We start from the raw sequence: 21,861 nt of genomic DNA on the forward strand, positions 1-21,861 counted from the left end.
TTTCATGTGTGCAATGAGGATAATACATGTGTGCGTTAGAGCTGATGTACGTGGCGAATTAAAAGAAGGTACATTGTAAGCATTGTTACGGATCATGTAAAACTTAGGATGTGGCACTGGAAATGGAAAGGAAGGTGCAATCGAAGAGATGTTTAAGAATCACTAGGACTCAGACTCAACAGGATTTAGATTGAGAGGGATCCCAAGTTCATCTAGCGCCCCCTCCTCACAGTCCTTGGGGGACACATGGAGAGAGGGAAGGAAGAAGTGAATTGTAACGAAGTTTCTCCTGGGAGCTGAGGTGCTGGTCTTGGCCAAGCCTGAGACTGTGGGAGGAGTTAATTTGGGGAGAAGATGAATTTCACTCTGAATGAGGTGAGCCTGAAGACATGAAGAGCCACCCAGAGGGACTGCGGACAAGCTGGGGAGCTAAGGCTACAGACCTGGGACAAGATCACTAAACGTCCATACTGGAAGCACACCAAAAATGATCGAGTTTCTTGGGGAAAAAAAAAAAAAAAGCCCATATTAGAATAAGAACAAAAGGCCAAAGTCTGCTTTGGGATATTGTTGGAGGAGGGGAGGACAACATGTCCTACATGAGAAATAGATGGGTGAGTCAGAAAGGTAGATAAATGGAAAGATGACCACAGTTCGGGAAAGAACTGAAATGCTACATGCTTCAGAGAACTTCACAGGATAAAGGTCGAGAAAGGGACATTAAGTTTTGGATTGACAATGTCTTTGGTGACTTTACAAAGAAAAGAAAGAGGCAGTCAAGTACCAAGATTCAAGGGAAGTTTATAAAGCAGAAAAGTTAAAAACTAGGTCAATGTTATTATACCTATTTTGAGTAAACTAATTTAAAATTGGGTCAGACCATTGACTAAACTTCTGCTTTCCTTATCAGTAAGAAAAGGTTTTCACAAAAAGATGAGGCAGCTTCTTTCCCCAGGTCAAAACAGGGAAAGAGTCTGTCTGGCTCCCTGATCTTGGATCCATCCTTGCTCAGGACAGTGCTCTTCCTTCTAGCTAGTGACTTGCTGAGTGCTCCCTACTACCAGGGTATATGCCAGGGACTCACATAGGAGCTAGATCAACATTACCTCCCCATCTGATAGGTTTTAGAAAGGTTAAGAAACACTCCTGCAAGGTTCCACAGCTCGAGAAACATATAGTCACACCCTGCACTGTGACTCCAAAGATATACGGGCTCTAGTTACCTTCCTCTGGTACTTCCTTTTGGGAACAAGGCAAAGGGATGAGTAATTCAAATGATACTGCGATGTCACCTTCCGTAAATTATTATAGCCTCAATAATAATGCGAAGCCAGAAGCCTAAGAAAGAATCTCATTAATATGGATCCCGGCTGTTCCACCAGGAAATCAGTCATTTGAATAGCAGGATTTCCTTCTGGGAAGCCATCTGGGAAGGAGATTGGAGAACCAGACATCTGGATGCATGTGCCAGTGAAAGAGAACCTTGTGGCTTTCTTCTTCCTTCTTGGGTTTACTCCTCAAGTTTGTGTATTGGTAAGCCACTACATGTGGCCAGGTGACTGGACCAGTCCCACTACTAGTGACACCCTTTCCGGGGCCTACATTCCCGCAGCTCCAGACAGAATTCTGCCCCGTGGATGTGCTTGAGCCAGACCAGCGCGGGAGGCAGTAGAGATCAGGTTTCCTTTCCTCCTCAGAAGGGCTTCCGACGCGAAAGATGGAGTAAAAAGTGTCTGGTTGGGAAAGTAAATAGTTAGAAGGCAAATAAATAAAAATGCACACAAGCAATTACAGAGAGGAAGTGACATTTTTATGGAAGTCACTTTTCTGATGGACAACAGGCCAGCTTTGCTCAGAGTGCCGTGGGAGAGGATAGTGCTGGGGGGGGGAGTGGGGTGGGCAGGGGAGGTGGCAGAAGTCGCCAAACAACTAGAAGCGATATCAGTGATAAAATCAAACAAACAAAAAGAGGATGCACACCTGCCTGTCAGGAGGCTGGGAAGTTGCCATTACTTCCTGTTTTTGTCTCACCCCCACCCCCGCCCCACTCCCCGCGCGAGCCGTTTTAGGAGTGAGGACCCGTTGCTCCCCTCAGCTCCAACCCGCGCTGCGCCCTGGGTATCCCGGTGGCCCGGCAGCCGCGCGCGCAGAGAGCTGAGCATCCCCGAGCGCGGTCCTGCCCCGGTGCCATTCCCAGCCCGGCCGCGTGCGGGCCCCGGAGTCGCTGCGCGTCCCCAGGTGGGTCTGGGCCCCGCCCGGCGCGCGGGACGGGCCGGCCCCTGGGCGGTGTTACCGCGCTGCGGGGAGGAGCGGTGGGAGGAGGGGGAGGAGCGCGGAGGGGCGGGCGCCGCGCGCCGGGGGAGGGGTCGCCACCGCCGCCGCCGCCGCCGCCGCGGGGATCGTCAGGCCCGAGCCGCGCGGCCGAACGGGCGGCGGGCGGCGGGGAGGCTCGGCGGCGGGAGGCTCGCGGCGCCCGGGCCGGCGGGGTCCGGCCGGGCAGGCACCGTCCGCGGAGCGGCGGGAGGAGGGAGCGGCGCAGACAAAGAGCGGCGCCTGGGCGGGCGCGGCGCGGCCGCCGCCCCGGGACCCGCGCCGCTGCCCTCCGGCCTCGGCGGGTGGCCGGCTGCAAGGTAAGCGCGGCCGGCGAGCTTGGGGCGGGGGCAGCAAACTTGGGCCGCTCGGCGGAGTTGGAGCGCAGCGGCTCGCGGGGCGGGGCGCTCCGGGGAAGAGGCCGGGGGACCGGTGCCCTCTGCGCCCCACCGGTGCCCTCGGCCCCGCCGCGGCCTGGCCCCATGGCTGCGCGCTGCCGGCACCTCCTGACTCCGCACCTTCCCTCTGCCGATCTGGCGCCCACCCTCTGGAGGCTGGGGCGGCGGTGCTGCCAAGGGCGCGCGCGGGCGGGGCAGGGGCCTGGGAGGCAGGAGCCTGGGAGGCGGGTTCCTGCGACCGGAGACCCCTGGGCGCGCGGGGAGCTCCCGGCCTGCATGCCGGCGGCGGGCCTGGAGCCGGGATGGGACTGTGTGGTGGCCAGGGACGCTGGAGTGGCAGTCCCTGCGAAGAATAGCCGCGGATCGCCGGGCCCCAGCGCGGGGACAAGGGAGGCCGAGCACGGCCAGGAGAACTTATGTGTTTATTGGAACTGTTTATGATCCCGCACAAAGCTGCTGTCACATAGCATAAAGGAGGTCCTCGCCCGGGCGAAGGGCGCTTTGTGCTGGGTCTCAGGCTCTGCGTCCCGTCGCGGATTTACAGGACTCTTACAGCACCTGAAACAAAGTTTCTCACCGCACTCTGCCCTCCGGGTTTATCCAGGGCGATTTAACCACCAAGTGGTTCTGTGAGAATCTGGTGTGTGACTTTTAAGACATTGACAGTAACTCCTGTGTGAGTGCAGTTAGCATGTCATTGTGTGAAGGGGTTTAATTTGCAAAAGGCTCTAATTTGTCGACAGTAACGATCGCTTTGGAAGGTCTGCGCAGGGTGCACGGGGTCATTGGCTGGTGAACATTAGGCACCTGACTTCAACTAGCATTGTAACAGCTTCAGGGACAAAAGCGGGAACGTGTGTGGAGTGGGCGCCTGTCGCTTCAGACAGTACAGGTTGGCAATTTCCCCTTTATTTGGCTTTGTTAATTTTGCCAACAGGTTTAAGGCTGAATCTACCCAGTTTGTGTCTGTTTGCATGATGGGGTGAACAGGCCCCGGGTGCTGGGGACTCAGGTGTCTAAACCCCCGCGCAGGCCCACTCCTTCCGTTGACCCAAAAGGAAACTGAACCCAGAGAGGCCCGTGGGCGTGGCTTGCCCAAGTCGCACAGGTAAGGAAGGCCCTTCCTTCGCTTCTGGGGAGAGATTTTGGTCGGAATGAGAGTAATTCGGGTGTGTTTTAGAGCATGGCATTTGATGTCTGCTGTCATTAACAACAGTGCTTTTCAAGTCTTAAAATGACTGAAAATGAAATTAACCTGGGTTGTTTTTACTTATCACAACAGATCTAAAGTTTGCTTCTGAACACTCCTGTAATTCACTTACCCAGTGTTCCTAGATAAGTGGGTAAATTAGTAACAGCATTCAAGCACCGGTGGCATTTATATAAAGAAAATAGCAGTCAGTGGACATGTGCAGTAGGCATGGACTTACCCTGGAGGTCTGGCCGCAGATGATGGTTTTGATATGTTTGGAACAGGGATTTCCCAAGAATGAATGTTAACCATGCTTGTGAAGCAGTGACCACAAGGGAAAATCCTACCTCAACATTTCTCTCAAGGTTGGTTAGATGTAGTTTTGAAGAAAGTGGCGGGATCTCAATGTTTTTCTGGCTGCACCTAGTTGAGGCTGAAATTGAGCAGTGGTAAGCTTTTGGAGGAGCTTGACTCAGCTTCCTCTCCTGGAGGCCCCACCTGGGCTCTGAGCTTCTCAGCTGCCACATACACACTCACCAGGATTCTAGTTGAGGCTGAAATTGAGCAGTGGTAAGCTTTTGGAGGAGCTTGACTCAGCTTCCTCTCCTGGAGGCCCCACCTGGGCTCTGAGCTTCTCAGCTGCCACATACACACTCACCAGGATTGATTATGAAACAAAGGATGAAATTGGGTGGCAAATTGCCATCTGGACAGTTGACTGCTCCATCACCCCCTTGACCCACTTGTGGAGGAACTGGCCCTTTTTAAATGGGCGGGACTGGTTTAAGGTGCATTTCAAGTGGCTATGCTCAGTTTTTAGGCTTTGAGTTCTGCTTTATTACGTGCTACATACTTAAATTGTCCTCATCCTTGATCTCTTGGACCCTGCCACATTCCCACCCTCCGTCATTTGCATTGGGGAGATTATCGAGGTTTTCCTACCAACAGCAGATCTCATGTACACAGGATTTGAGAAATGCCCTATCAACCTTATTAAATATACCAGAAATCTTCCTTGCATGTACACACTGGATAACCTTTTAATATACCCTAAAAAGTCCCCAATTGGCCGGAATGGCCTGAGTCCTTTACTTGATCACTTGCATTAGCTTAATTTGCCCTGGTAAGATCAGGCCTGTGTTGCTCTCTGGGACACACATGCTTAACTGCTCAGACTGGCTTGCAGGGTGTGCTGGGGGCAAGAGGGCATGTGAACATGGTTCTCCGACTTAAAAAATGAGGCTGACTGCCTGAAAGGTTGACGATTGCTCACTGAAACTGCAGAAGAGGGCAGTGGACGATATTTCGGAAAAGTAGTAAGCTAACTTTTTTTCACAAATGAACTGGAAACTCCCCAGAACTCACCCCAGAGGCTTAGGAAATTAGTTTTCCCATCTGGAGAGATTGCAAATGGGACTTTCAAATTGTTTCTCTTTCCTAAAATGAATGATGGAAACCCTTCATGGCATGTTTTCAAAGGGCTTAAGCTAAAAATGATATCATGTAGCGTGTTGTTAAATGCTTGAGTTAAAGCAACTTAGAAGGAGGTCAACACAGCCTTTTAATGGGTTATCAAAAGTATGCAGTTAGAGTAAAAATAGTTTCTTATTTCTTTAGGCCTGTTTAGAAACACAATTTAAAACAATTAGACTGTTTTTTCTTTTCCTTCATTTCACTTTGAGTGGATCCCAAAGTATGTATGCTTATGAAGGTTAGCAAGTTTTACACACACATATATACACAGGCATTTGTCAGTCTTCCCTATGGTTTCTTTGTGTTCATAACTTTTTTGTGTGTGTGTTCATAACTTAAACACGTGGATGCCCAACAAATACTGATTTAACACATGGACTTGAGTCTGTTGAGTTATTAGGGCTTTGGGTTTCCACTGAGAACGGAGTCATAAGTCGTCCCCAGAACCCTTGTACCTTTGCTCAGAACCTCTTTGATATGGTGAAAGTCTTTGTCCCCAGAATGTCCAGACAATGGGAGAATTTAGTCTGGTGGCCTCTATTTGGTAAATTCTCTGTCAAATGAATCATTTTTAGTCTTGAAGCTAAACTTTAAAAAAACAAAAAGCAAAACAAACAACCCCAACTATGTAACTACCTGGTGGATTTGCTAGATATTTTACTTTTTAGTAGATCGTCTGTCCATGTCGACCTGACTTGGAAACTACTCTGGACAAAGCATTTGTTATCCTGGCTTGGTAAATTATTTAGTGCCACCTTCTTTCTACCATTTAGATTTTTAATGATTTTAAGAAAAAAAGCTTCAAGTGCACTCAATTCAAGTATTGCAATTTCCTCTTTTGAGATGGTTTTCTGAGAGTGGGATGGTTTTGCTGCTCAGTGGTTAACCAAATTTTAAAAGGCCATAGTCAGGTAAAAATTAAAGATAATAATGCCTCTATGGTAATTTATAGTTTACAAATTACTTTTCATATGTGCCATTATATTTAACATTGAAATATGATGGTAAATTGTGGAGATTGGAGCTCAGGGACAATGCCAGAGATGACAAAACTTGAACTTGGGTGTAAGTTCTTCCTTTTGCACCCTGCTCTCCTGCTAAGCAGGCAGCAGATAAGGAGCACCAGCACGGTACTGGATGTAGTTGTTTTTGTGAGGCTGCTGGTTTACCAGCATGTGCTGGTGGAGCAGAGTGTCATAGACCTCGTGCAGTGCCTTTGCCATGTTGCAGGTGTGAGCAGGCGTGGGTAGTGGCCGATTCTACATGTGAGTTGACTTTGAAGATGAGCTGTTTCTGGGGCGCAGACAGGAGCCGTTTCAGCGAACTTTTGTTCTTGCTTCATTGCTAGGAGCCAGTAAGGTGCTGATTCCTATTTAGTGTGCATATCTGTGTGCTAGGGCTGCCCTACTAGATGGCCACGGCCTGAGTATGAAACAGAGATTTGCTTCTCTCAGTCTGGAAGCTGGCAAGTCCAAGATCAAGGTGCTGGCAGATTCTATTCTTGGCGAGTCGCTCTTCCTGGCTTGTAGATGGCCACCTTATCACTGTGTCCTCACAGGCACTTTCTTCTCCGGTGTCTCTTCCTCCTCTTATGAGGACAGCAGTCTTATTGGATTTGGGACCCACACATATGACCTCATTTAACCTTAATTCCACCCCGTTAGGGCCCATTTCCAAAGACAGTCGCATTGGAGGTTAGGGCTTCAACATGCAAACACTGGGGAAGACAATTCAGTTCATAACAGTGTGTGGCTCTGTGTTCAAAAACAAGGCTGATTATTTTAGGAAGTCCTGATGCTTCCTTCACCCAGATCTGGCATCTGTGTGTTTGAGGACTCCTGCCAGGGATGGTTACAGAGCAGTCAAAAGGGAGGAGGGAATGGCAGCTCACTATTTGTCAGGGAACCTCAAGATGGGGAAGAAGCCTTAGCACTGGGCTTCCATGCCGGTCAGGTTTTAAGTAGAAAGGTGAAGGAGAAACAGCAACGTTAACTTAATTTCATTTATGAATACTGCCCCTCGACGTATGCAAGTTCAACTGCAGGCACTTTTTTTGCATCGGGATCATGATAAAATATCAGATATATGGAAAGTGCTGGATTTTGTACAGAAACGAAAGCATATCATTGGCCTGGGCGAGCAAAGTGAGAGGGTGAGGCCGGCAATAGCCCAAGCCAGAGGGGCCGTCTGCTCTGGGCCTGCTGTTGCTGTGACTCTGCAGTCCTCACCACGCGAGCGAGTGTCCCTTCAGTGGTTGTGCATGACCCTGCTTGGTGAGGTACACCCTAAGCACTGCGCGTATGTGCTGACCTAGGCCAGTTCAAGATGATTCTTCCATAAGGAAGGGGATGTCTGACTGGCAGTTCTCCAGCTCCACGTCTGTCTGTGTATTCAGCTCCTGATTCATTCATTCAGTCAGTCATACAAACTGTCTAAGTTTTTACTGATCATTTCCACATAAAAGTTTGAATGTCACAGCCGTACACACCATCTCCTGACTTGCCCATCTTCTCAGTTACTATCCCATCGTCGACACACTTGGTCACCCTTGAATTCTCCCTCACCTCTCAACTCTGAAATCATGTTGATTTACCACCAAAAGATCTCTTACATCTGAGCCCTGCTGTATTTTTAATTTCCTCATTCACTTATACTGTCAAAATACCTTTCTAACCACTCTTGCCAATCCAGCCTGCTCACTTCACCCTAATCTTCAGGTCTGGCCATCAGTGGCTCTCATTGCCCTCAGGTCAATGTCCCAAGTCCTCAGCGTTTCCCCAACCTCTAAATATGTGCCCTTCCCTCAATACGTCGAGCCACTGTTATCACCTGCGAGTACATGTTGAATGACAGTTTGCTAATCATGATAACAAAATGCCAGAGTTTATAATCAGTTTATTTGGAAGACTTGTGTACGTGGGGCTGATTCGGTGTCACCCCTTGCAATAATGGTGTCACTACGCAACTGCAGCTTTGCACCTTGGAACTTTACATGACCCTTGTGAGAGGAGAGAGTCTGAGTGCGGGAACTGCTATGTGTCTTTTAATGTGGAACGTTTCCCTGCAGATTCCCTTCGAAGTGCTTGTCTGTCAGGAACAGTGCCGTCCCATTGAAATACAATGTGAGCTCAGAAATGTGAGCCACAGATGTCATTTTAAATGTTCTGGTAGCCACATTCAAAATGTAAAAAAAGAACCAAGGAAAATTAATTTTCAGAATATACTTTATCTTACCCAGTAGATCTAAAATATTTTTATTTCTACGTGTAATCAACATAAAACACTGATGAGATAATTCACATTGTTTTATCTGTGTCAAGTCTGAAATCTGGCTGTCGCCTGCGTCTACCTTACTCCACCTCCTTACGTTTGGAGTGTTCAGTTAGCCACATGGGGCTCGTGGCTGCAGTAGTGGACACTGCAGATCTCTACATTTCTCATGACTTAAGCTTTATTTATTCTGTATTTTCCAAAGTTGAGATACTTCGAAAGTCAGCAGAACAACTTAGAATAATGCTAATCGTAATTATTCTTTAGTGGGAAAGGTATAATCTATGTAGTTCTAAAGACTAATGTACTATTTCACGTACTCAAACAATTTTAGAATACTAAAACCAGATTTGGTTACATATAATAAAAATACTTTGTACGTTTTACAAATATTAAAATGTGTTTTGAATTCTAGAGGTTAAATTACCAGTATAAAATAACCTTTTTTGGGTATTGGCATTCATCATATTTCTGATATATGTTAAGTACTTGATTTATAAGTACATAAGCTCAAATCGTATTTTTTAGTGATCGTTAGCTTTTCCCTTAACACACAAACATGTCACACATTGTAATTACTGTTCTAAGTGTTGTACACAAATAATAACTCATTGAATTCTCTCAAAAATTGAATGTGGTTACTTTCTGTTTTTGTCTTTTTAGATAAGGATACAGAAAAAGACAACAATTTACCTTGCCTAAAGTTACATCAGCGTTAGGGTTACATAGCAGATCTAGAATTCAGACAGACTCAGACCTCCTGACTTCTGAATCTCTCATCTCTAAGCTAGGTCACCACCTCATCATTAAGATGTATCTGAAAATACGTAAATGGAACCATAAACTTTCATTATGGTACAAGCTTTGAGAAGCGTTAATGGAAAAATCATTGAGCAGGAATGGAGCTTGGATAGCTTTCATCCTGGGAACCTCTTATTAGTCAAGTTGTGGAGGAAGTCCGGAACTTCGGAAGGACCTAAGAAATAGTTAAGAGCTCCTCTATTTGTCCTGGGGTGGGGAGGTGGGGATGGGTATGGAGTAGGGGGATGGCTGTGGAGGGTCACGGAGGAGCATTACTGAGCACCACTGGCCTTGCTTCTCTCCCCAAGCCCCTCCTTGTCTTCTCCCTTCAAGCCAGTGGTCCTCCAAAGGGCAAACTCTGTAGCTCTGAGATGGGGAACAGCACTGCCTGGAGGGCTCTTTAAACCTCAGGTGGCTGGACCCACCCAGAGTGTGTGAGGCAGAGGTCTGGGGTGGGACCTGTGAATTCGCTTTTCTGTTGAGTTCCAGGGTGATCCATGTTGGGAGGGGCACCACCTGTTGAGAATCACTGCTGAAGGATTTGCACTGTGACTGGGGAAGTGAAGCGACATTCTGATTTGCAGTAACAGCATTTAATTGAGAATGGCTTGCAAGCCTGCCATGCAGGTACCATCCTACAAGTCTGTGTGACTGTGCCCCTGCATACAGAGCTCTGTGGGTCCCCACCCTGTCTCCACCACTGTGGGGACTGAAGAAGCTGGAGTGTTTCTTCACTCTTCCACTTGGCTCCCAAGCTCTCGTATTGTTGGAGGCCCTTTGAAGCAGCTACTGTTTTTTCTTAATGAGTAACTTTGAAAGTGAAGGTGGGTAGGTAGGTGCTTGCAGAAAACCTGGGAGCCCAACATACTGAGATCTTTACCTTTGTACTCTTACGACATCTCTGCAGGTCTCGAAAGCGTCTGAAAGTCTTTTCTGAAAATCTGCTTTAACGTCATGAGAGAGGCCAGGTCCAGTCTCAGTTTGGATTTTTGGAAGACTTATGTCATAAGGTTCTGATGGGACCTTTGACAGTGGCTGCTGTTCCGAGCGAGTTTTGTAGTGCCAGACCATCTACCCTTCTGTTTTCGGAAGGACTTTGTGGCCATCAAAGCTCTTGGCAGCCGTCCCCCAGATCAGATAGAACTGAGACACAGTCAGGAGTCTGGTGCCTCTGTTGGGGGAAGCTGCAGTATGTCCCAAGACTTGAGGACACGGTGGTTTTTAGATGGGCTACCACTTGGACAGCTTCTTTCAATTCATAGGCTTAGATTTGTAGTCAAGCTGCTTCTCACATGGCCATCTCTGTAGGCAGCATGTTCCAGGAGAAGTAACAGTAAAGATGTAGTTACTTTAAAACAAACTGAATAATTCTCCCAGGAACGGTGGGGACAGCCAGTCAGTGAGAAATGTTAGAAGAAGGGGAAATCATAGTGAGATGCCTAAAAGGGCGCCAATGGCCCATCGTATAGGACAAAGCCCCTCTATATCCACATCAGTTTTCCTTAAAGGATATGTCTCAGTTTAATGTCTTATGAATTTTGGCTCAGTATTTAAGGATGTCTGCAAGACAACAAATATTTGAATTATGTTACTTATGAGGCCAGTTACAAAAGAGAAGCTCTTTCTCGTTTCCTCTTGCCAGCTGTGTTCATTTTAAGGACAATCACTTTAAGAGCTTGTATCCCTGTTGTCAAGTCTGTGTGTGTTGTGGGGGAGGTCTGGATTGGTGATAAACAGCTCTGTTATTGCTCTGAGTGATGGAAGCCAGCTTGAGGACACTGACATAAAATGTGGAAGCTGCTCGAGTATTTTTAAGAGAGCAAGAAATCAAAGGGGAGTCAGGTAGTTATTTTAGAGACAGTTTCAGGAAATTTGATATAGGTGAATAGCATATTTTCATCAAACTCTTTTTTTTTTTTTAAAGAAACATATATCTGGCGAGACAGATATAAAAACAGATTTTTCTTTTGGGTCTCCCCTTTTTTCACATTTGCATGTGACTCTCTTACTGTGCTCTCCCCACCCGACCATTTGTCTGAAAGTAGTCTGTTTTCCATCTGTCTTCATTGCCTGCACTCACGGTTTTCCCTTCACACGTTTCAGTTATTACCTTTGGACCTACCTAGCTTGTACTTAGACGTTCTCCTCCATCTGTCTTGCCTAGTTCCCTTCTCACAGTTTCCTTATTAGGTCTGTTGTAGGTTCAGTAGACATGAGCTAATGGCGACTGTAAAGGAACTGCCGTGGTCCTCTACAAAAGGGAAAGAGGGGAAAACGGACATTCTCCTGTCGGAATTTTCATTTTGAAGCGTGCCTGGGTGGAACGGCAATTCTGTTGATCCATCACAAATTAAGGCTCAAGTGTTTAATATGGTGCTGCTTAAACTTGATGGCGCCTTGGACCTAGTGTTCTCAGTCCTGATCCGGGAAAGCTGAGTCCGCCTTCCGAAAAAGAAAAGTAGATTCTCTTTTCCTTAATGTGTCAGGTTTGTAAGTGTTACAGGTTGACAGAAGAACATGTTTTCAACATGCTATACGTTAATACTTGCAAATTCCCATTCATTTTTGGATCTTACTGTTAGGTTTGGATTAAGAAATAAAATTACTTCACACTTGCAAGTACAAAAATACCTTTCTAAATGTTAACATTTTAAAAGACTTTATTGAGACTCGACCCTCCACTCATATATAGATGAGTGGTTCTCAACTGGGGGCAGTTTTGCCCATAGGAAATTTGGCACCGTCTGGAGACATTTTCTAATTATCATGACTGAGACTGCTCCTGGCATCTAGTGGGTAGAGGCCAAGGTTGCTGCTAAATGACCTATGATGCATAGGAGAGTCCCCACAACAGAATTACCTGGCCCAGAATGTCGGTATTTCAGCAACCTTAATGTAAGTGAATGCTACTCTACTTTGCTGAGACATTTAAATTAATGGCACATGTATTCTTTCACACAGTTGCCCTTGTGGAGATTATTTTTTTCTTCTCTTTTTATAAACATGAAAATAATACCTATTTAGGGAGCTAAACACTGTACATCTCTGCAGTTAAATGTGTCAGGGGGCGCCTCAATAACCACGAGTTAACCGTGGTTTATCTGTAACGTTGGCGATAAAGCATGGCATACGTTGCTTTTTTATTTTCTACGTCTTCATAGTTAGACACTATAAACATGAAATATTGATTCGTAGGAAACACTTTGATACCTTGCTGAACTGTGATAAAAACCCGTTTGTCCCCCTTTGAATGTTTACTTACAAGGTGGGGGTCCCTTATCAACTGCTTTTAATAAGTAATTGATTTTCAGAGTTTGGTCTAATCAAAGACATCTGTTTACTTAGCTCAGAATCCTTACAGCTGTGATTGTAGAAAAGAAAATTTTTGTTATCACTAAAGTTCATAAGAGTCTAGGTTCATAGGTTCAGCCTGATTATCTTTGAGCTGGTTATCTGTTAGCTTTCCAATGTTGCCTCTCCTACTTTATTTAGTTCTGAAAAATAAACTCTTCAGAGGAAGGAGAACAAAAATACCACAAATTAGACCTTATTCAGGGAAAAGGGAAGGGAAAATTATAATTTGGCTGTTAGTCTGACTCCCAGCGTCTGGGTTAGTGGCAAAGCTGCCTATTAGCTGGCGTGGACGAGGATGCTGATGTCCTGTCCGCACTTCTTTTCTCTCTTTTTTTTTTTCAATAAGCAGGCTCTTACTTGATAAAAGTTGGAGAAGCCTAGAAATTCTGAGGGCTGTCAATTAGAAGTTTCTCGGGCTTTATCTAGATCTCTTTTGTGTAAATCATTTCCTGTTGTATTGCTCTTCCTTTTTACTTGGTTGCTTCTTATCTCCTCTCTTCCTGTTCTGTTACTAGGATAAACACAAAATCATCACTTCGAAATTCTGGTGGAGATAGTTAAAAGCACAGTCACTCCCCCACCCCCCCCGCCCCGCCCCCTTAACCCTCCCATCTTCATGTGGATGGAGAAAGACCTCAGAAAAATTAATAGTAACTCTTTGGACAGATTTGAAAATTCTGAAGTTATATGTTGTAAAACAGTGTAGACAGCCAGTTGTCATTTGTGACTATTGTGTCATTTGATTCTTAGAGCATTGGTGGAGAGAGGCAAGTGTTGTTACTCAGCTGTTGTACAGGTGAGGACAGTGTGAGTCGCTTGTTGGTGAGTGGCTGAGGGGTGGCCTCAGGCCCATGCTCTCAGCAGCACATTAGGTCTTGGATGTGTCCAAGGTGCCCCAGAACCAAGGCCTTGTTATATGTTATTAAAATCTCCTCCTCCCTCAAAATAAAATGTTTGCCTTCATGCAATAAGGTCTTGACTTTTAATTAAAATAGGAGCTGGATTAAAACAGGTTTATTCTGAACTTCATTAATAGCTCGTCTAAATTTGAGCTTCAGAAATCTTGCATCACATGAGTAGAGATGTTAGATTCTCATTTCACCTGCTACTAATTTGGCTCACGTTGCACAGCTGATTTGTAACCTCTCTCAACCTTCGTTTGGTCTTGTGTGAAACAAGGGCTTAGTTCTGATGTTTTAAAGGACCTTTCACTGTTCTGCCATTCCCTGTTTAAAAATTTGAATGGTTCCCTTCTTTATTAGAGAAGTTTCATCAAAGCAGAGTGAATGAACCGGCTTACATGGTAAATTTACGTTGCTGTTAACTTATTTTTGTGTCTACTTAGAGGGTGCGTGTGGCGATGTGGATAAGAGCTGCGTTATTCTTCCTGATCTGACCTATAAATTGGACTGCTGTCCCAGTTTTGCTGTAACTAAATTGTCACACACTTAATACTTTTGTGAAGAGGCATCGTGCCAGGTGCTATGGAAATGGGAAGGTGGGCCAGACAAAGACCTGCCCTCAGGGGGCTTACAAACCAGTTCGGAGATAGATTTTACAGGTTCACAGTCAACTGTAATCTCAGTTAACAAGTGTACTGAATGACTGCTCACTACCTCTGTGTGGAGTCCTGTAGGAGACACAAGGGACAACACATGAAAAGTCCCCGGTGCCAGGGATAATTCATTTCAGATAGTCCAGGGAAGGGTAATATTTTACGTGAGATCTTTAGAAACTCATCAGTGTACAGGCAACCCTGGAGACAGGGCAATGCCAGCTAAGCAGGGATGGTCCCATTTCCAGTTGTCAACAGCTGTCACCACTATAGCTGGGACCAGCACCCCATTCTCTCTTCCCAGGGTTGACACTGTTCTCCTAAGGCCTGGATGAGGGTCATGCAATCAGTTTGCTTAGGGTGAACACTTGATTTGGACATCAGTTGGTCCGTAATTTTCAGATAATGTAAACTCTGCGTATATGTTGTTTATGATCTTTCAATCTTAAAAATAAGTAAAACTACTCATTTGTGCTTTTAATGGAATTCTGGAGTTAGGTAGTACACATACTTCCATATTCCCCTTTTCAAAAAGTTGATAATAGCATAAATGCATGATGCCATTACATTTTCATCTAGACAAGATTTATTTAGTGAAATTACTACTTTGCCTGGATTAGTAATGAATATTGTAAATCAATACTGTGCAGACATTTTACAGGTTTATTTTTTATCCTACTGATGGTCTATCTAGATTGAAGTGTATTTCCTTTAGTTTGTTTCCGTTGAAACTTAAAACTCTTTCTTACTTCATTATAGATGTTCCTTTTTGTTTTTTTCTAAATGCAGTGTTTCAAATTCTTGACTTCTGCTTAAACCAGTAGTTGACAGCAAGTTGGTACAAAACTGTTTTTCAGAGGTGGCCTGATTTCAGTGTTTCTGTTTTAGCTCTGTTTAGTGTGTGGAAACAACCTAATGCCAGCATTCAAAACAATTAGGATCCTAATTAGTGATTTGCCCTGGATTTCACACTGAACCAGTTTACATTTCCTTTAACTTCTGATGACACGGATTAGTGTAAAATAGTTTTTTTGATACGCTGTAATTAATTTGTGATACACTATAATTGATGCTTAGTGTTCAAATAAACTTAGTTTGAAAATAACTAAAATTTAATTTGAGAGATGAGATTTGTGATGCAATCATTGCTTCCTGGCTCTCTGGGACTTAAGAGAATTTAATGTGGGTTAAATAAGTGTGCGTTGGTTCTTATTCAAAGGAGCAAGATTTCTTTATTGTTTACAAACTCATGCAGTGAATTTATTTAACATGTTCAAGTACCCATAATGTATTCTTTGTTTGAAGAAAGCAAAAACTGTATCATTTCAACCTTCTTCTGTTGTGTTAAGCTAATCAATAAGCGTGTTTCTCTCCTGCTGAGTAGTTTTTACTTACTTTTCCAAGTACAGGTTGTAAATGTTGAAAGTCACCCATTTTGTGCTTCACATATATGTATTTATGTATGTAGTACATATACATTTTAAATAATCTCTTAATTTTAGAATAGTTTCAGCTTTATAGAAAAATTTCATAGTTGAGAGCAAGAGTTCCCACATACCCATCATCCAGTTTCCCCTTCATTCGCATCTTACGTTACATGGTACATTGGTCACTACCATGAACTGATATTGGTACAGTATTGTTAACTAATGTTTATATTTTGAGTTTTCTTAATTTTTCCCTAATGTCGTTTTCTGTCCCAGGATCCCGTTCAGGATGCCATATTACCGTTAGCCATCGTGTCTCCTCGGGCTCCTCTCGACTGTGACAGTTTCTCAGACTTTCCTTGTTTCCGTGACATTTACAGTTTTGAGGCGTTCCAGTCAGGTATTGTGTGGCATGTCCCTCAGTTGGGAATTGTCTGCTGTGTTTCCCATGATTAAACTAGGGTTACAGGTTTTGGGGAGGAACACGACAAAGGTGTAAAGTGCCATTTCCTTGCATCGTATCAAGAGTACATACTGTCACTGAATTTTCACTGCTGACGACGCTGACCACCTGGCTGAGGCGATGTTTGTGGGCCTTCTCGAACACTATATGTTAGCTGGATTTTCCTGTGTCTATAGTCTTTGGAAGGAGGTCACTTAAAAGAGGAGTTATGTTTTGCTTCCCCAAGGGGATGTATCTACATTAGTTACAGTCATTTCCCCTTATCTGTGGGGATACCTTCCAGGACCCCCAGTGGATGCCTGAAACCACAGATAGTACTGAACACTATATATATGTTTTTCCTATATGTACATACCCATGGTGTAGTTTAACTTATAAATTAGGCACAGTAAGAGATTAACAACAATTACTACTAATAAAATATAACAACATACTATAAAAAAAGTTATGTGAATATAGTCTCTCAAAATATCTCATTGTACCGTAAACATGTTTTCGCTTCAAGGAAGCACTTTAGTTTTCTCTTTGGCATAGCTAAATTGCCAGCATCGCGATTCTTCTGCTTTAGGGCCATTATTAAGTAAAATGAGGGTTAGTCGAACACAAGCTCTGTGATACAGTGACAGTGGCTCTAATAACCCAGATCCTCATAGACTAAAAGGTGGGGAGTGTATACAGCGCAGAGATGCTGAACAAAGGGGTGATTCACATCCTGAGGCGGATGGAGCAGGACAGCGCGAGATCTCATCGCACTACTCAGAATGACGTGCAATGTAAAACTTACGAATTATTTATTTCTGGAATTTTCCATTTCATATTTTTGGACCACAGCTGGTTGCAGGCAACTGAAACGTGCACGACAGATCGCGGGTAAGGGAGCATTACTGTATTTGGAATTCTTCATGGGATTCATCTGTTCTCCACACAAGAGGAAGACTTACAGTGGTCCTGGACAGCGCTGCAGCGCTGCCCTGGGAATGGTTCTGTAGGAGGGAAGTTGGGAGCTACTCCAGCCTGGTGCAGTGTTTCTAGAATGTGGTCCTGGAGTACTAATTAGGAACATGGATCCCTGAGGTCGGCTTTGGACCTATTGAGTCAGCCTCCTGGGGAGGGTTGGTTTGGAATTCTCCCTGTTGCACAAGTTGCCCAGGTGGTCCTGATGCATCTTCCAGGTTGAGACCCATTGCTCCCTATTCCATCCGAACCCTTTTGACTTTTTCCTCCTGAATGTGTGGACGTGTCCAGATTGAGGCTCCCACCCCCTTCCGTGCTGTCCACACCTCTTCCCTGCCAGTAGCATCTAGTCCCTCGGCTCCGGCTCTGCTGCAGAAGGCCTCTGTCCTCACTGCCCACCCCACCCCTGGATTTTAACCCTTTCTGGATATCTTTTCAGGTGGCTCACGTTGTTTAAACCCAGAGACATTCTTTGCTTTCTGGGTAACCTCTTCCTCAGTGTGATGCCCCTCAGAGTTCCAGCAGAGGGGGAGAGAGTGGGGTTACAGCTGTGAACCCTGCCATTAAAGGTCGGCCTGGGCCAGAGAAGCGAGGTCATTGAATCAGGCTTGTCTGAAAATGGCTTCGTTCCATGTGTGAGTGTGAGAGAGAGCGAATGAGTCTGTGACAATGAGAGTGTCCTGTGGACTCTGTTCAAGTTTGGGCAAATAAAAACTGTCAGCAAGTCTTCACAGGATGGCCCTGTGCCTCATGCTTCGAGATGGCCATTTAGCTCTTAGGCAGGTCCCCTGGTGGGAGTGGGAGGGCAGTGGCCCTAGTGGTTTCTCAGCTGGAGGAAGTGCTGTGTCCTGATGAACTCCTGCAGTTGCGTCATCCCAGGCAAGAAGCACTTCCCTTTGTAGACACAGGGTGAGTCTGCTGCCCTGAGCATGCTCTGGTGGCTCTTACACCTGCCCAGGTGCTGCAATGCAGCTCTAGGTGTGTGTGTGAGTGGAGATCTGGGTCAGGTGGGAAGGGGCTCGGGGTTGGCTTAGGGAAACGCCCCTGAGGGCCCCTTTTTCTCCAGTGCTGACCAGAGGTTTCAGGGAATCTCAATAGGAAGAAGAGTGGTTGATCTTTCTCTTGGGTATAGAAAGGGTCGTAATTAAGGCCCATTTCATTTTATTATTTATACCTCTCCTCCCCCGCTCAATAATGGTATCATTGGAGGATGGGGGGATGGAAGGCCCCTTGTGGGGAAGACTGCTTACTGTTCACTCTCACCAAAGCTACACAGATTAGAGAGATTCAGTGTGTTCATTCACATGAATATAATTTATATTAGTACATTTTGGTTATTAAAATTGACTGAATACAGACATCTGCCGTGGCTTTTTTGAACATTGTTTTCTTTAAATCCATGCCTCTGTGTTAAAGTATAATTTATGATTTCTGTTTTGATCTTCAGATTTCTGATAATTTTTTACAAATCTTGTCTTTTTCCTAAATTTTTGTTTTGACTAATTCATTATGTGAATTTTGGTGGCTTTGTGTAGAAAAGCACTTGACAGGAACACGAGGGCTCCCCTACTTTGCTGGAAGACATTTAAAGATGGCATTTTGAGGTTGGCTGGTTTGGGGTTTTCTTTATCCCAAGTCTGTTGGAAGCATAGTTTCCATAGGTGAGAGCGGGGTTGAACAGGTGAGCCCTTGAGCTTTCTCCCAGCTCTCCGGTTGAAAGAGGCCTTGTTCAGGGAAGCATAGTGAATTGTAGGCAGGGCATCAGACAGGGAATGGGGATAGGTCCAGATCTGGGCTGCCCCCTCACCTCAGCAGGTGGTCCTGTTATTCACAACAACCAAAGAGCCATCTGCTCTGAAAGGTCTGTCCTGCAGCCCTGCCCCAAGTCTGGAACCTAGGAATTTGTTGAATCAATGGCCTGTATTCCTGACCTTACATGGAGTTCTAGGTGGTTCCCCAAAGTCTGAGTACTTAATCCAGGGGTCCTGCTGCGAGTGGATGGACTTCAGGGGGCCTATGAACTCGGGGTGGGAAAAAACTTATATTTTTATTTTGTTAGCGGTTAACTGAAATTTATTATTTCCTTTCATTGTGAATGTAACCAGCACACCCGTGACAGCCATAGTCATCAGGGAAATGATCGGTATTTTCATGTCACATCATGTTGGTTGCAGATATGTTGAAATTCAAACTACGTCTCATCTTTATTTCAATCATTATTAGACCTGCTGCTACAGCTTCTTGTTCAGTGTGCTCGTAAAGGGAAACATGTCTCAAATTTGTGTATTAAATAATATTTTAATAACTGTGTTTTAATTTGATTGCATAAAATGAAAACTCATAAAAGCGTTTTGAGGAGGAGTCTCCAGGCCTCTTTGGTCTGACATGGGGGGGTGGCACAGGAGGGCAGGGCCTGATTGGGGACCAGGTGCTGCTCTGTTTGGTGATAGAGCTGTTGGGGCCTGGGCCTTGGGCCAGAGCCAGTCTACACGACCCTTGCAGAAGTGTCATTTAATTTTGCTGCCTAACCCATTGTGCAGTGATGACAAAACATCCTCGAATGGTTAAAACAAAAATCTGTTCTCCAAAAGAAACATCTAAAAAGAATTTTGTTTAAATAGGATAAAAAGCCGAAACATCGTCTTTGTAAATGTAATTTAATTATTTAAGTTGTCATAGTGGGAAAATATATATTTATTTTATTACTTTAATAAAAACCCTCATGTAATAGCGTTCTGGAATTGGTGATTATTTAACAGTAGAGTGATTGAGTTGGGTTGTGGATTTGGTACTTAGGACTTTATAATAACTTATAACAGTATCAAGAAAATGCCAGTGACTTTTAAAAATGTCTTACATAAAAGAGTTGGACTTTTTGTTTTTCAGGGGCATTTTGGCAAAATAGTCTCTGCAGTTTTTGACCCTGTATTTAACAGAAATATGTTATAAAATCAAAAATAACTTAGAAAAAGAGTGGCCATGTGCCCGGCTTGCAGTGTAACTTCCCCGTCTGTGAAATTGTAGATACCAGCTGCAAGAAATTACCTTCGGGTGATGAACTGTGTGGAGGCACACCCCTAAAGTATTGACATGACAGTAAAAATCACTGGTACTTACTGAGCACTTGACGTTTCATATGTGTTGTCTCACCGTATCTTCACCACAACCCTAAAGGCTGCCTTATCCTGGTTAGCAGAAGAGGTAAGCCACTGAGAGAAACCGATTTATCCGAGGGGTAGTTGTGGCACACCTCTCTTTGGAGAGTTTTCACATGGGTGTGTTATGTTTGCACGCGTGTGCAGTGACCCTTGGTGTCGGCTGGCTTTTCATCTTCACTGTGCAGGTTGGTGGGAGTGCACGGGCAGGCACCCACATCCCTAATTATTTCAGCACCAAACCTGAGCGGGCATGCCTCCTTCCGTGGCTGTCTGAGCACTCCAAGACCTCCAAGACTGCGTCCCCACACAAGCCTGCAGCCTGCTCTCTTCAAGGCGCAGTCACTAAGCTGCCTCCAAACTCAATGGCTTATCTCTTCTGGTTGAGAGAGGTGCGTCAGAGGCAGAATGATCCCAGCCATCTGGTACTGCTCTGTGTGCATGTGGTTTCTTTTAATGATAAATACTAACTAACTCTTGAAAATAGTATTTTAAAAAGGAAGATGCCTCCTCTAGTCTTATCCTAAAAGACAAACTTTTCATGCTTGGAATTAGTCCTTTGTAAGTGTTCATAACCATTTGTACAATTTTATACATTCTTTTTAATAGTAACATTTTCCTCACTTTATTAGTGATTTTTATAAAAATGTTTTCTTGCCACATGACATCTCATAGAATCGAAAGGTCCTTCAAGTGTAGGGACAGTCTACTGACTTGGTCACTTAAATTTTTGGCCCATGAGTGCCTGTGTCCATCTTTAAGCATGTTTTTTTTTTTTTTTTCCTTTTGCTGAATCCTTTCCTTAGCATAAGTTCCTCCAAGAAGGGTTGCAGAGTTAAATGGTATGGACATCTTTATGGTTCTTGATGTGTGTTGCCATCATGCCCTTCTGCAGGGTTGCACCAATTTTCAGTAGTGCGTAAATATCAATTTCACCCAAACTACACTGCTTTTGAAAGTCAGAGTTAAATGGCCCATTCATAAAGGCATTTTGAGTTAATGTATTCTTGAGGACCTTATCTCACAGTGATTATAAAACAGTGTCACTGCTGTTTTAAAAACAAATTGACTAGAATTTGTACATACTGTGACTACCGTGCCCTTTAAAACAGGCTGACGTTAACACACTCCTTGAATTTTGGGGACTCTGCCAGTGCTCACTGGTTTTAGGACTCACTGACAGTCCCAAGGCTGGGCCCTGCTGTCAAGTCTGGGAGTTTACTTTCTGGCTGGTGGCCTTTTTGAATGGACTCTGACAGTACATGTAAGATCTTTAGCCATAGCAAGTCTTTTCTCTTTGAGAGTGAGTTTACTTTTTGTTAATAATAGACTGGTGTTTGGAGCTGTATTTGGGACATAGAGTGGGTGATAGAGCTGGAATATCCTGTTTTGGGTCATTGGCCAAGTGAGACAGAAAGAATTGCAAGTATTTTTAGTAAATTTGCATCTCCTGGAACAGGCAGATGAAATGCTCTCCGAAAAATTCTGTTCAGATGGGGGATGGGGTGA

General features: G+C 44.7%; 1 protein-coding gene across 4 annotated transcripts in view; it reads left to right on the plus strand.

The window, feature by feature from the left end:
- The first annotated feature begins 2,533 nt into the window (after nucleotides 1-2,533).
- The window catches only part of NCK2 (NCK adaptor protein 2), a 129,397-nt gene continuing 110,069 nt past the window's right edge, over nucleotides 2,534-21,861 (plus strand). The window contains exon 1 of one of the 4 annotated variants that reach the window (XM_039840153.1): nucleotides 2,534-2,630. The gene's annotated coding sequence lies outside the window, so the exon portion shown is untranslated. Of the gene's footprint in view, nucleotides 2,631-3,674; nucleotides 3,817-21,861 lie in introns of those variants that run through there. The other 3 variants (XM_039840149.1, XM_039840152.1, XM_039840150.1) reach the window with 3 other exon arrangements.

The sequence above is a fragment of the Pteropus medius genome, unplaced genomic scaffold, assembly GCF_902729225.1.
Source record: "Pteropus medius unplaced genomic scaffold, Ma_sr-lr_union100, whole genome shotgun sequence".
NCBI classification, from domain to species: Eukaryota; Metazoa; Chordata; class Mammalia; order Chiroptera; family Pteropodidae; genus Pteropus; species Pteropus medius.